The 5,271-nt window shown below is 43.7% G+C and overlaps 1 pseudogene; it reads right to left on the reverse strand.

Annotated features, from left to right (window-relative positions):
• Window positions 1–3,015: 3,015 nt before the first annotated feature.
• On the reverse strand, window positions 3,016–5,079 carry LOC108544973 (insulin-like growth factor 2 mRNA-binding protein 2 pseudogene; annotated as a pseudogene).
• Between the last annotated feature and the right edge of the window lie 192 nt (window positions 5,080–5,271).

Consider the following 5,271-nt stretch of genomic DNA (forward strand, 5'->3'; position numbering starts at 1 on the left):
TTTTTTTTTTTTTTTTTTTTTTTAGAAGAGAGAAGATGGTGCAAGCCTTAATGGAAAGAAATTCAGAATTACAGGCCCTGTGCCAATATTTAGGAGGGAGAGACTCCCTGATGTCCCAAGTACCCATCTCTAACCAACAAGCTGAAGTTACCTACATTGGCCCTGCTCTTGGAGAAAAGACTGATCAAGTAAGAACTATAGACTTAGATAATTCATGCTGATTACATTTCCTTTTCACATTTGAGGTTTAAGTTTGATCATTTTAATACCAAAATCTCAGAATATTCTCAGTATTGTCATTGTGATCATAGTTCCTGCATCTTCCTAAGTCCCCCGACTTTTCCAGTTTTTTAGGGTTCAATACAGATACCTTTCAGAGATGGTAGCACTTCATTGACTGCCAAAGAGGATGCCAGCATACTCAGATCCACATTAGGTAAGTATCAAATTTCATTTCATTAAGGGACTTTGTTTATCTCTTGTTTTTCCTTCTAGTAATCTCTATTAATAGGTTTGGACAAGACTCTTTTCTCTTCCTACCTTAATGGAACAAATAAGTTTGGAATTCCTCTGAAAGGCTGAAGAACTGTCCTTACCTTATGTCGAGTCGAGGTTATTGCTTTGGGTTCACAGTTTGACCCAGAGAAGCTCTATCCTTATTCTCCTTTTCATATAGTTTTGCAGGGATTCAGAAATGCAGGAGGTAGTGGTTCCATTCCTGCCCAGCAGGGCCATGAGCTGACACCTTTTCCTGGGTATCTTTCAAGTCTGGGGCCACTCACTGTAACTTGACATCACCTACATTAAACTGTTAGGAAGGGTAGGCAGTGTACATTGAGTTATTTGCCAAGCCTAGCCCCATTCAGGGGATGGTTTAGAAAAGTCTTACAAGTTGTCATTCTCTAGTAGGAAAACTTTATACTAATCAAAGAATAAAAGAATGTTGGATTTGTTTTATTTATTCTTTATTTGCCTTTTTTAAAAAGTGTACTTTTCCCTAAAGTTTTTTATTTTTAAAATTTCAAACCTACAGAAAAGTGGCAAAAATAGTACAGTGAATACTCATAGACATTTTTATTCAGACTTACCAGTTATTAACATTCTGCCACATTTGCCTTTTTTCTTTCTATTACACACACATTTGTAGTTGTAATGTGTTTTCTGAACCATTGGAGAATTTCTTACAGAAATCATGACACTTTATTCCTGAATACTCCAGTAAGTATTGCCTAAGAATAAGCGTGTTCTCCTACATAGCTACAATATAATTATCACACTCAGGAAATTTAACCTTGGTATAGGCTTAGTATCTAATATACAGTCCACATTCAGAGTTCCTGTTGTCCCATTAATGTTCTGTATGGCTACTTTGGTTTCCCCCAACCCAGGTGCTTAGTTGTCATGTCTCTTAGTCACTAATCTAGAACAATTGTCTAGCTTTTTTTTTTTCTTTAGTGAGATTGGCATTTTTTTTTCTTGTTAGCTGGATATATATATATATATTTTTTTTTTGGTCACAGAATACTGTTTGCAGTAGAGGAAACTGACATTGCAGTCTAGTGGTATAATGGCTTATTCACAGAAACCAGTACATGTTCATCCTTTAGCGTAAAAGCCCTAATGGCGGGTACCCTATTAAAATTCAGAACATCTCCAATATTATCTCTCTCTGTTTTTCTTTGTCGTTTTTTTTTTTAAATAAACATTTTCAAGGTTTGTTCAAAAGAAGGCCATATAGGTTCTTGGCTAGCGGAAGACAATTCAGAACAGCTGTTGCATACTTGGACTCTCACCTTCTCCAGGCTGGCAGTTGATATCTTATTTCTTTTCCAACTCATTTTTATTAAAAAAATTTTAAAAATGCTCCGACTATCAGTTTTAGAAAATCTCTAAGGGAAACACAACAGCAAGGTGCTGAAGTAAAAATCACCTGAGGTATCTTTTTCTGTGTGTTTTTCTCATTTAAAAAATCTGTAAATTTAACGCCCTGGGCCAACAACCTTCGTAAATTTCAACTTTCCTCCACATTTTTTTTTTTTAAGAAAGAAATCATTTTGCTGAATATTGATGGCTTATACACCAAAATGCAAAAAGACAAAATACATTCTTTCACTGTGGAAATTTTTCTTTGTGTGGTTGATTGGTTGGTTTGATGGGTTCCTGTTTTCCTTTTCCAAAACGTGAGGAAAAGTACCATTGACTCTTGTTCTTTTGAGTAACCAAGTGTAAGTTGAGGCTGGTTTGTGTGTTTCGCTCTTGTTCCTTTCGTGTGATGTGATATTCGGAGCACTGCTTTGCCTGGGAGGGGGTGGGGTGCGTAGATATGGGATTGAGATGGAGGGATGAGGGAATTCAAAAGAATGGAGATGGAGAAGAAGGGGAGGGGAGGGAGGGGAGAGATAAACAGAGAGAGACAGAGAATTATATAGCAGTATGCAAAAATCCAGTTTAAAACCTGTGAAGCAGAGAAATGGGTGTATGAGCTAGACAGGCATGAGGAATGACAGTGTTTCCTCTTCAAGGAGACGGTATCCCTTCTATTGACATACACAGGCGATCCAGAACTGGTGTGAGTGTCCTTCCAACAAGATTTCCCTCTGAGTGAATTTTGTGTGGGTGGCCTCAAAGCTCCTCTCCACACTGTGAGACCTCCTAAAGAAAGACTTTATTCTTTAAAGTCTAGAAAAGCCTGCTTTCTCCTTAGAAAGAAAAAAAAATAATGATTGATTAAAAATTCGAGTTAGTTATTTGATATATTATTTCTAAAATATATTACCGCTGCAGGCACCCTGTGTAACCCACAGACCACATATCTTAATATCTTCCCCTTCTAATATGGACACACATGTACAGAGACGATTTGCCACAAGAAAAGGGTGTACATGTTGCTTGGCTCTGAACACGTTCACCTATGTTAGTTCAACTAAAAGGGATAGCGTCGTGGGAGTTAAGAAGAGATCCGAATGGATGGTGAAGTGGATGACTGAAGCCTGCAGAAACCCTGGGGGGTGGGAGGCAGGACCCGTGGTTCTGGCAAACCTGACTGATCTTCCCCACCCCTCCTCGGCCCCTGAGATTCTCAGGGCCTCTGCAGAGTCCCTGGCCACCTCCGCAGACTTCTCATTCCTCAGATGGTCTTTGGTTTGCTCCCGATCTGGCTGGCTGTGTTTGGTCTCATTCTGTCAGGTGTTGGAAGGGCTCCATTCATCTGTTGTTTTGCTGGTGCCTGTGGGAGTCTCACTTGCTGCGCTGTGAGGCGACTCCCTGAGGATATTTCTGCTCCTGCTGCTTCACCTGTTGTACAGTTTCCCTGATCTTGTGCTGTGCAGTCTGGCTAGCAAAGAAGTATCCAATAATTCTGACCATCACTTCTGCATTTTCATCTGGCTTTCCGTCACGAGGCATGATGACTTCTGCACTGGTTAAGTTCTGCAGTTCATTCACGGTCTTGCCACCTTTGCCAGTCACCCGGCCAGCTATGGAAGAGGGCACTCTGACATGGGCTTCCAGCTTCACTTCTTCTTTGGGGTTAAAGTAGTTTTATTCTTTCAGTTTCCCAAAGATCCGTCCCTGGACCTAGAGCTGGGCTTCCGGTGGCCGGGTGATGATGACCATCCTTTCGCTGACGTCTGGGCCTTCCGCAGGGGCGATCTTGATGGAGGCTCCGGCAAATCTCGCCAGCTGTTTGATGTGTGCCCCCTTCTTCCCGATGATGGCGCCCACAGCCTGGGTTGGGATGAAGAGATTCACAATCTCCTCCTCTGGATAACAGTGATGATGCGAGAACGGGCCAAACTGGCGATGGGGGTACAGGCTGGAGAAGTATCCGGAGTGGGTATTAACAGTCAACATATCATTTTCAAAGGCCTCACGCAGCTTCTTCATAATCTCTATCTCAGCACTGGCAAAGGCCTCAATTGTGCCCTTCACAGTGGTGGTTCTTTCCGGGTTGTATATGCTCAAATCCTACAAAGATGAGATTGCTATCTTGATCCCTGTTTCATGTTCAATTTTCTTCAAATTCCTGCCTTCTTTTCCAGTCAGTCTTCCAACCAAGCCATTGTGGGCAAAGATTTTCAGAGGAATCTCTTCAGCTAGTTTGGTCTCATCTGCCTCTTTCTGCATGATTTCAGGAATCATGTGACATGCTTCAGAAGTCCCCCCAGGATGGCATGGATGGTGACAGGCTTCTCTGCAGCTCCAGAGTCTCTTTTCTATGGATGTCTACCTGGGACTGGGTCTGCTTGACCATAAAGGTCAAGCCCTCCTTTCCAATGATGGCACCAACAAACTGGGTGGGGACCAGGATCCTCAACAGGAAATCAATCTTTCTGGCCTGAGAAGCACCCCCAGGGGCATGGCCTTGCTCCCTGGGAAGAGTGGTCCCCACACTGGGCTCGCTGAGGGGACAAAGGAGAGCTCACCTCTTCATCCAGAACATAGGAAATCTTGAAGGAGTAGTTCTCACACTGATGCCCGCTTAGCTTCTCCATGTTTATTTTCTTCTCTTGTTGCATATGTGACATTGACAACAGCGATTTCTGTGTCTGTGTTGACTTGTTCCACATTCTCCACTGTTCCATATTGAGCCAAAAGTCCATCCAACACCTCCCACTGCAGGTGAGGAGGGATGTTTCGAATCTGAATTTTCCTGCTCCTTAGCTTTTTAGAGACTGAGTAATCAACTTCCATGATTTTCCCATGCAATTTCACTTTACATGAGAGGGTCTCGATGGCTCGGATGGCCCAGTTCTGGTCGGGGTAGTCCACGAAGGCATAGCCAGACTTGAGCAGGACCTGTCCCATGGGGGGCAGCATCCTCTCCCCAAAGAGCTGCCAGAGGTGATTGGTGGTGACCATGGGGCTCAGGTTCCTGATGTAAAGCTTGTTCATCATCTGTCTCTTCCCTGAGAGCCCGCGGCTTCCCTAGCCTAGTACCCGGCGCTCCTCACCTCCGCTGCCCTCATCTCTCCTCCTCCTCCTCCACCACCTCTCCCCGCCCTCCGCCTGCCCGCCACCCACTCCCACCCTCAGCCTGGCTCCCCTCACCACTGCAGGCCCAGCCCACCTGGGGGCAGAGGCCGAGACTGGCATTTTTAAAGAATCCAGGCCAGCTAATATTCCTCAATTTAGCTGTGATTGCTTCCTCATGGTTAGATTTGAGTTAAATATTTTTGGCAGGAATACCATATGGATGACTTCCTTCCTTCCTTCCTTCCTTCCTTCCTTCCTTCCTTCCTTCCTTCCTTCCTTCCTTCCTTCCTTCCTTCC

Source organism: Rhinopithecus bieti, unplaced genomic scaffold (genome assembly GCF_001698545.2).
Source record: "Rhinopithecus bieti isolate Rb0 unplaced genomic scaffold, ASM169854v2 scaffold_28523, whole genome shotgun sequence".
NCBI lineage: Eukaryota > Metazoa > Chordata > Mammalia > Primates > Cercopithecidae > Rhinopithecus > Rhinopithecus bieti.